A 9,401-nucleotide genomic window follows, 5' to 3' on the forward strand; every position below is an offset into this window, starting at 1 on the left:
GAAGAAAACTTTCCCAACTTAAAGAGAAAGATGCCCATGAATATACAAGAAGCCTACAGAACTCCAAACAGACTGGACCTATACAGAAATATCTCTCGTCACATAATAATCAAAACCCCAAATGTACTATACAAAGAAAGAATATTAAAGGCAGCAAGAGAAAAAGGCCAAGTAACATATAAAGGAAGGCCTATCAAAATCACACCAGACTTCTCAACAGAGACCATGAAAGCTAGAAGATCCTGGGCAGATCTCATTCAGACTCTAAGAGAACACAAATGTCAGCCAAGACTACTATACCCAGCAAAACTCTCAATCCCCATAGATGGAGAAACCAAGATATTCAATGACAAAACCAAATTTACACAGTATCTTTCCACAAACCCAGCCCTACAAAGAATAAAAAGAGGAAAACTCCAATACAAGGAGGGAAATGACACCCTGGACAATGCAAGATAATTACCTTCTTTCATCAAACCCAAAAGAAGATAACCACTCAAATATAAAAATAACATTGAAAATGACAGGAAGTAATAATCACTATTCCTTAATATCTCTTAACGTCAATGGACTCAGCTCCCCAATAAAAGACATAGACTAACAGGCTGGATAAGGAAACAGGACCCTACGTTTTGCTGCATACAGGAAACACATCTCAATGTCAAAGACAAAAACTACCTTAAATTAAAAGTCTGGAAGACAATTTTACAAGCCAATGGTCTCAGGAAACGAGTCTGCATAGCCATTCTAATATCAGATAAAATTGACTTTCAACCTAAAGTCATCAAAAGAGATACAGAAGGACACTTCTTGTTGGTCAAAGGAAAAATCCACCAAGAAGAACTTTCAATTCTGAACATCTATGTGCCAAGTGCAAGGGCATCCTCATTTGTAAAAGAAACTTTAATAAAGCTAAAAGCACACATTGCACCTAACACAATAATTGTGGGTGACTTCAACGCTCCACTCTCCTCAATGGACCGATCGGGAAAACAGAAACTAAACAGGGACACAGTAAAACTAATTGAAGCTCTGGACCAATTGGACTTGACTGATATTTATAGAACATTTCACACTAAAACAAAAGAATATACATTTTTCTCAGCACCTCATGGTACCTTCTCCAAAATCAACCATATAATTGGTCACAAGACAGACCTGAACAAATATAAAAAGATCGAACTAATCCCGTGCCTCCTATCAGATCACTATGGAGGAAGAGTGGTCTTCAATAGCAACAAAACCAACAGAAAGCCCACATACACATGGAGGCTGAACAATACTCTACTCAGTGACCCCTTGGCCAAAGCAGAACTAAAGAAAGAAATCAGAGACTTTTTAAAATTTAATGAAAATGAAGGCACAACATACCCAAATCTTTGGGACACAATGAAAGTGGTGCTAACAGGAAAAGACCTAGCCCTGAGTGCCTCCAAAAAGAAAATGGAGAGAGCATACACTAGCAGCTTAACAACACACCTGAAAGTCCTGGAACAAAAAGAAGCCAGTTCACCCAGGAGGAGTAGAAGACAGGAAATCATCAAACTCAGGGCTGAAATCAGTCAAGTGGAAACAAAGAGAACAATACAAAGAATCAACAAATCCAGGAGCTGGTTCTGTGAGAAAATCAACAAGATAGATAAACCCTTAGCCAGACTGACCAAAGGGAACAGAGAAAGTATCCAAATTAACAAAATTAGAAATGAAAAGGGGGATATAACAACAGAAACTGAGGAAATTCAAAAATCATCAGATCCTACTACAAAAGCCTATACTCAACACAACTGGAGAATCTGGAGGAAAGGGACAATTTCCTAGACAGATACCAAATACGAAAAATAAATCAGGACCAAATAGATCATCTAAACAGTCCAATAACCCCTAAAGAAATAGAAGAGGGTCATAGAAAGCCTTCCAACCAAAAAAAAAAAAAAAAAAGAAAAGCACAGGACCAGATGGCAGATGGCTTCAGTGCAGATTCTATCAGACCTTCAAAGAAGACCTAACACCAATACTCTTCAAACTATTCCACAAAATAGAAACAGAGGGAACACTACCCAATTCCTTCTACATAGCCACAATTACGCTGATACAAAAACCACACAAAGATCCAACAAAGAAAGAAAACTTCAGACCAATTTCCCTTCTGAACATCAATGCAAAAATACTCAAAAAATGCTTGCCCACCCAATCCAAGAACACATCAAACGATCATCCACCATGATCAAGTAGGCTTTATTCCAGTGATGCAGGGTTGGTTCAATACACGGAAATCCATCAATGTAATCCATTACATAAACAAACTCAAAGAAAAAAAACATGGTCATTTCATTGGAAACTGAAAAAAGCATTTGACAAAATTCAGCATCATTTCATGCTTAAAGTCTTGGAAAGGACAGGAATTCAAGGCCCATACCTAAACATAGTAAAAGCAATATACAGCAAACCGGTAGCCAGCATCAAACTGAATGGAGAGAAACTTGAAACAATCCCACTAAAATCAGGGACTAGACGGGGCTGCCTCCTTTCTCCTTATCTTTTTAGTATTGTACTTGAGGTACTACCTCGGGCAATTAGACAACATAAGGAGTTCAAAGGGATACAATTTGCAAAGGAAGAAGTCAAACAATCACTATTCACAGATGATATGATAGTCTATCTAAGTGACCCCCCCCAAAAAAAAAAACTCCACTAGAGAACTCCTACAGCTGATAAACAGCTTCAGCAAAGTGGCAGGTTATAAAATCAACTCAAGCAAATCAGTAGCCTTCCTATATTCAAAGGATAAGTAGGCTGAGAAAGAAATTAGGGAAATGACACCCTTCACAATAGCCACAAACAGTATAAAGTACCTTGGGGTGACTCTTACCAAACATGTGAAAGATCTGTATGACAAGAATATCAAGACTCTGAAGAAGGAAATAGAAGAAGACCTCAAAAATTTGAAAAACCTCCCATGCTCATGAATCGGAGGGATTAATATAGTTAAAATGGCCATTTTGCCAAAAGCAACATGCAGATTCAATGCAATACCCATCAAAATTCTAACTCAATTCTTCATAGAGTTGGAAAGAGCAATTTTCAAATTCATCTGGAATAACAAGAAACCCAGGATAGCTAAAACTATTCCCAACAACAAAAGAAATTCTGGGGGAATCAGTATCCCTGACCTCAAGCAATACTACAGAGCAATAGTGTTAAAAACTGCATGGTATTGGTACAGTGACAGGCAGGCAGATCAATGGAACCAGATTGAATATACAGAAATGAACCCACACACCTATGGCCACTTGATCCTAGACAAAGGGGCTGAAAACATCCAATGGAAAAAAGATAGACTTTTCAACTAATGGTGCTGGTTCAACTGGAGGTCAACATGCAGAAGAATGCGAATTGATCCATCCTTGTCTCCTTGTACTAAGCTCAACTCCAAATGGATCAAGGACCTCCACATAAAGCCAGACACTCTGAAGCTAATAGAAAAGAAACTGGGGAAGACCCTTGGGGACATATGTACAGGGGGAAAGTTCCTGAACAGAACACCAATAGCTTATGCTCTGAGATCAAGAATTGTCAAACGGGACCTCATAAAATTACAAAATTTCTTTAAAGCAAAGGACACCATCAAAAGGACAAATCAGCAACCAATAAATTGGGAAAAGATCTTCACCAACCCTACATCAGATAGAGGGCTAATATCCAATATATACAAAGAACTCAAGAAGTTAGACCCTAGAAAACCAAATAACCCTATTTAAAAATGGGGTACAGAGTTAAACAAAGAATTCTCACCTGAAGAATTTCAGATGGTGGAGAAGCATCTTAAAAAATGCTCAACTTCATTAGTCATCAGGGAAATGCAAATCAAAATAACCCTGAGGTTTTACCTTACACCAGTCAGAATGGCTAAGATTAAAAACTCAGGAGACAGCAGGTGTTGGCAAGGATGTGGAGAAAGAGGAACACTCCTCCAAGGCTGGTGGTGTTGCAAATTGCTACAATCACTCTGGAAGTCAGTTTGGCAGTTCCTCAGAAAACTGGGCACCTCACTTCCCAAAGATCCTGTTTTACCACTCCTGGGCATATTCCCAGAGGATTCCCCAACATGTGGTAAGGATATATGCTCCACTATGTTCATAGCAGCCCAATTCATAATAGCCAGAAGCTGGAAAGAACCCAGGTATCCCTCAACAGAAAATAGATGCAAAAAATGTGGTATATATACTCAATGGAGTACTATTCAGCCTTTAGAAACAATGAATTCATGAAATTCTTAGGCAACTGGATGGAGCTGGAGAACATCATACTAAGTGAGGTAACCCAGACTCAAAAGGTGAATCATGGTATGCACTCACTAATAAGTGGTTATTAACCTAGAAAACTGGAATACCCAAAACATAATCCACACATCAAATGAGATACAAGAAGAAAGGAGGAGTGGCCCCTGGTTCTGGAAAGACTCAGTGAAACAGTATTCAGCAAAACCAGAATGGGGAAGTGGGAAGGGGAGGGTGGGAGGACAGGGGAAGAGAAGGGGGCTTACGGGACTTTTGGGGAGTGGGGGGGCTAGAAAAGGGGAAATCATTTGAAATGTAAATAAATTATATCAAATTAAAAAAAATAACTAGCTTTACCAAGAAATTATGAGAAACTGTTTCTAGGAATGATGTCAACACCTTGAGCCTGTTCCACCATTACACCTCCCAAACCTTGTAAGCTTCCCTTTATTTTTTTTCAGTTTTTTTATTAGATATATTTTTTATTTACATTTCAAATGATTTCCCCTTTTCTAGCTCCCCACTCCCCGAAAGTCCCTGAATTTTTAATCTTAGCCATTCTGACTGGTGTAAGATGAAATCTTAGGGTTGCTTTGATTTGCATTTCCCTAATGACTAATGAAGTTGAACATTTTTTAAGATGCTTCTCCGCCATCCGAAGTTCTTCAGGTGTGAATTCTTTGTTTAACTCTGTACCCCATTTTTAATAGGGTTGTTTGGTTTTCTGGAGTCTAACTTCTTGAGTTCTTTATATATATTGGATATTAGCCCTCTATCTGATGTAGGATTGGTGAAGATCTTTTCCCAATTTTTTGGTTGCCGATTTGTCCTCTTGATGGTGTCCTTTGCCTTACAGAAACTTTGTAATTTTATGAGGTCCCATTTGTCATTCTTGCTCTTAGAGCATACGCTATTGGTGTTCTGTTCAGAAACTTTCTCCCTGTACCGATGTCCTCAAGGGTCTTCCCCAGTTTCTTTTCTATTAGCTTCAGAGTGTCTGGCTTTATGTGGAGGTCCTTGATCCATTTGGATTTGAGTTTAGTACAAGGAGACAAGGATGGATCAATTCGCATTCTTCTGCATGCTGACCTCCAGTTGAACCAGCACCATTTGTTGAAAAGGCTATCTTTTTTCCATTGGATGTTTTCAGCCTCTTTGTCGAGGATCAAGTGGCCATAGGTGTGTGGGTTCATTTCTGGATCTTCAATCCTGTTCCATTGATCCTCCTGCCTGTCACTGTACCAATACCATGCAGTTTTTAACACTATTGCTCTGTAATATTGCTTGAGGTCAGGGATACTGATTCAGCCAGATTTTCTTTTGTTGCTTGGAATAGTTTTAGCTATCCTGGGTTTTTTGGTGTTCCAGATGAATTTGATAATTGCTCTTTCTAAATCTGTGAAGAATTGAGTTGGGATTTTGATGGGTATTGCATTGAATCTGTATAGTGCTTTAGGCAAAATGGCCATTTTAACTATATTGTTTCTACCAATACATGAGCATGGGAGGTTTTCCCATTTTTTGAGGTCTTCTTCCATTTCCTTCTTCAGAGTCTTGAAGTTCTTGTCATACAGATCTTTCACATGTTTGGTAAGAGTCACCCCAAGATACTTTATACTGTTTGTGGCTATTGTGAAGGGGGTCATTTCCCTAATTTCTTTCTCAGCCTGCTTATGCTTTGAGTATAGGAAGGCCACTGATTTGCTTGAGTTGATTTTATAACCTGCCACTTTGCTGAAGTTGTTTATCAGCCGTAGGAGCTCTCTAGTGGAGTTCTTTGGGTCACTTAGGTAGACAATCATGTCGTCTGCAAATAATGATAGTTTGACTTCTTCCTTTCCAATTTGTATCCCTTTGACCTCCTTATGTTGTCGAATTGCCCGAGCTAGTATCTCAAGTACAATATTGAAAAGATAAGGAGAAATGGGGCAGCCTTGTCTGGTCCCTGATTTCAGTGGGATTGCTTCAAATTTCTCTCCATTTAGTTTGATGCTGGCTACCGGTTTGCTGTATATTGCTTTTACTATGTTTAGGTATGGGCCTTGAATTCCTGTTCTCTCCAAGACTTTAAGCATGAAGGGATGCTGAATTTTGTCAAATGCTTTTTCAGCATCCAATGAAATGACCATGTGGTTTTGTTCTTTGAGTTTGTTTATGTAGTGGATTGTATTGATGGATTTCCGTATATTGAACCAACCCTGCATTCCCGGGATAAAGCCTACTTGATCATGGTGGATGATCGTTTTGATGTGTTCTTGGATTCGGTTGGCAAGAATTTTATTGAGTATTTTTGCATCGATGTTCATAAGGGAAATTGGTCTGAAGTTCTCTTTCTTTGTTGGATCTTTTTGTGGCTTGGGTATCAGCGTAATTGTGGCTTCGTAGAAGGAATTGGGTAGTGTTCCTTCTGTTTCTATTTTGTGGAATAGTTTGAAGAGTATTGGTGTTAACTCTTCTTTGAAGGTCTGGTAGAATTCTGCTCTGAAGCCATCTGGTCCTGTGCTTTTTTTGGTTGGAAGACTTTCTATGACTCCTTCTATTTCTTTAGGCATTATGGGACTGTTTAGATGGTCTAGTTGGTCCTGATTTAATTTTGGTATTTGGTATCTGTCAAGGAAATTGTCCATTTCCTCCAGATTCTCCAGTTGTGTTGAGTACAAGCTCTTGTAGTAGGATCTGATGATTTTTTGGATTTCCTCAGTTTCCGTTGTTATATCTCCCTTTTCATTTCTAAGTTTGTTAATTTGGATACTTTCTCTGTGCCCTTTGGTCAGTCTGGCTAAGGGTTTATCTATCTTGTTGATTTTCTCAAAGAACCAGCTCTTGGTTTTGTTGATTTTTGTATGGTTATCTTTGTTTCTACTTGATTGATTTCGGCCCTGAGTTTGATGATTTCCTGCCTTCTACTCCTCCTGGGCGAAATAGCTTCTTTTTGTTCTAGGGCTTTCAGGTGTGTCATTAAGCTGGTAATGTATGCTCTCTCCATTTTCTTTTTGGAGGCACTCAGGGCTATGAGTTTTCCTCTTAGCACTGCTTTCATTGTGTCCCATAGATTTGGGTATGTTGTGTTTTCATTTTCATTGTGTTCTTAAAAGTCTTTAATTTCTTTCTTTATTTCTTCCTTGACCGAGGTATCATTGAGTAGAGTATTGTTCAGTTTCCACGTGTATGTGGGTTTTCTGTTGTTTCTGTTGCTATTGAAGACCACTTTTACTCCATAGTGATCAGATAGGAGGCATGGGATTAGTTCGATCTTCTTATATTTGTTGAGGTCTGTCTTGTGACCAATTATATGGTCGATTTTGGAGAAGGTACCATGAGTTGCTGAGAAAAAGGTATATTCTTTTGTTTTAGGATAGAATGTTCTATATATATCTGTTAAATCTAATTGGTCCAAAGCTTCAATTAGTTTCATGGTGTCCCTGTTTAGTTTCTGTTTTCCTGATCGGTCCATTGAGGAAAGTGCAGTGTTGAAGTCACCCACAATTATTGTGTTAGGTGCAATGTGTGCTTTTAGTTTTAATAAAGTTTCTTTTATGAAAGAGGGTGCCCTTGCATTTGGGGCATAGATGTTCAGGATTGAAAGTTCTTCTTTTTGTATTTTTCCTTTGACCAGCAAGAAGTGTCCCTCAGGGTCTCTTTAGATGACTTTGGGTTGTAAGTCAATTTTATCTGATATTAAAATGGCTACTCCAGCTTGTTTCCTGAGACCATTTGCTTGTAAAATTGTCTTCCAGCCTTTTACTCTAAGGTAGTGTTTGTCTGTGACCCTGAGGTGTGTTTCCTGTAAGCAGCAAAATGTAGGGTCCTGTTTACGTATCCATTCAGTTAGTCTGTGTCTTTTTATTGGGGCATTAAGTCCATTGATGTTAAGAGATATTAAGGAATAGTGATTGTTACTTCCTATCATTTTTGACGTTATTTTTTAAATTTGAATGCTTAACTTCTTTTGGGTTTGATGAAAGGTTACTATCTTGCTTTTTCCAGGGTGAAGTTTCCCTCCTTGTATTGGTGTTGTCCTCCTATTATCCTTTTTAGGGCCGGGTTTGTGGATAGATTTTGGGTAAACTTGGTTTTGTCATGAAATATCTTAGTTTCTCCATCTATGGTGATTGAGAGTTTTGCTGGATATAGTAGTTTTGGTTGGCATTTGTGTTCTCATTTGTGATCCTTTCTATGGGGTCTTATTTACACTGTTCTTTCAGCAATTGTGATGTGTAATTCCTATGACAAAATCTGTACAGGGGTTCTTTATTCTAAGCTCAGATGTACTCAGATTATATCTTGGGATTCTTCAGGAGTCAAAAAGAATCTGTGAGTCTTTATCAGTGGCAGTTTGGGATCCTGAGCATAGAATATATTGAAGGAGGATATGTAAGGCAATAGATGATGTGTGTTCAATTAAAGCATAGTAATACCTAGAACCTAACTAATATATTGCTGCTCATATGGCCTTCAAATTGTGTCACCTGTGATGATCGAATATCAAGAGTCCAAGACACCATAAGATCCTGTGAGTTCTGGAGAAACTATACAAATTGAACAAAAAGCATGCTATCCACTTAAAACAAGAAAAAGAAAATCACACATTAAATAAACCAAATTGCAATTATACAAAAATGTATTTGTATATCCGGAGGAAAAATAAACTTCACTCTGGTCTGTGTGCTCCACCCTAGGCAGAGGGGATTATGGCTAACACAGTATAAAGTTTACCAAAAAGTCACTGTATACTTTGGTGAAACCTCAAGGCTTATATACTAGAAAAAGATCAGGATTGTATTAATAGATGTAGATTTTAAAGTCATGTCACAAAGATAAGTACTTCAGATCACAGGGAAATGGTGGATACATACAAGAAATGTGTATAGATCCATAGAGAAAATTAGATAGGGAGTAAAAAGTATTCTGAAAAGAAAAATATGTAGGGAGTCTATGGGTGTGACCCTAGCTTGGATTCCTACCAGAAAGGGATACAGAGCCTGACGTGGCTACCTCCTATAGCCAGGCAAAACTTCCAGAGGTAGGAGGGAGAAATCAATCCATCTCCAAAAGCTTCAACCCAAACTTTGTCTTGCCTACATGATGTGCGGGGATAAAGGTGGAGCAGAAATTGAGGTAACA

The sequence above is a fragment of the Apodemus sylvaticus genome, chromosome 6, assembly GCF_947179515.1.
Source record: "Apodemus sylvaticus chromosome 6, mApoSyl1.1, whole genome shotgun sequence".
NCBI classification, from domain to species: Eukaryota; Metazoa; Chordata; class Mammalia; order Rodentia; family Muridae; genus Apodemus; species Apodemus sylvaticus.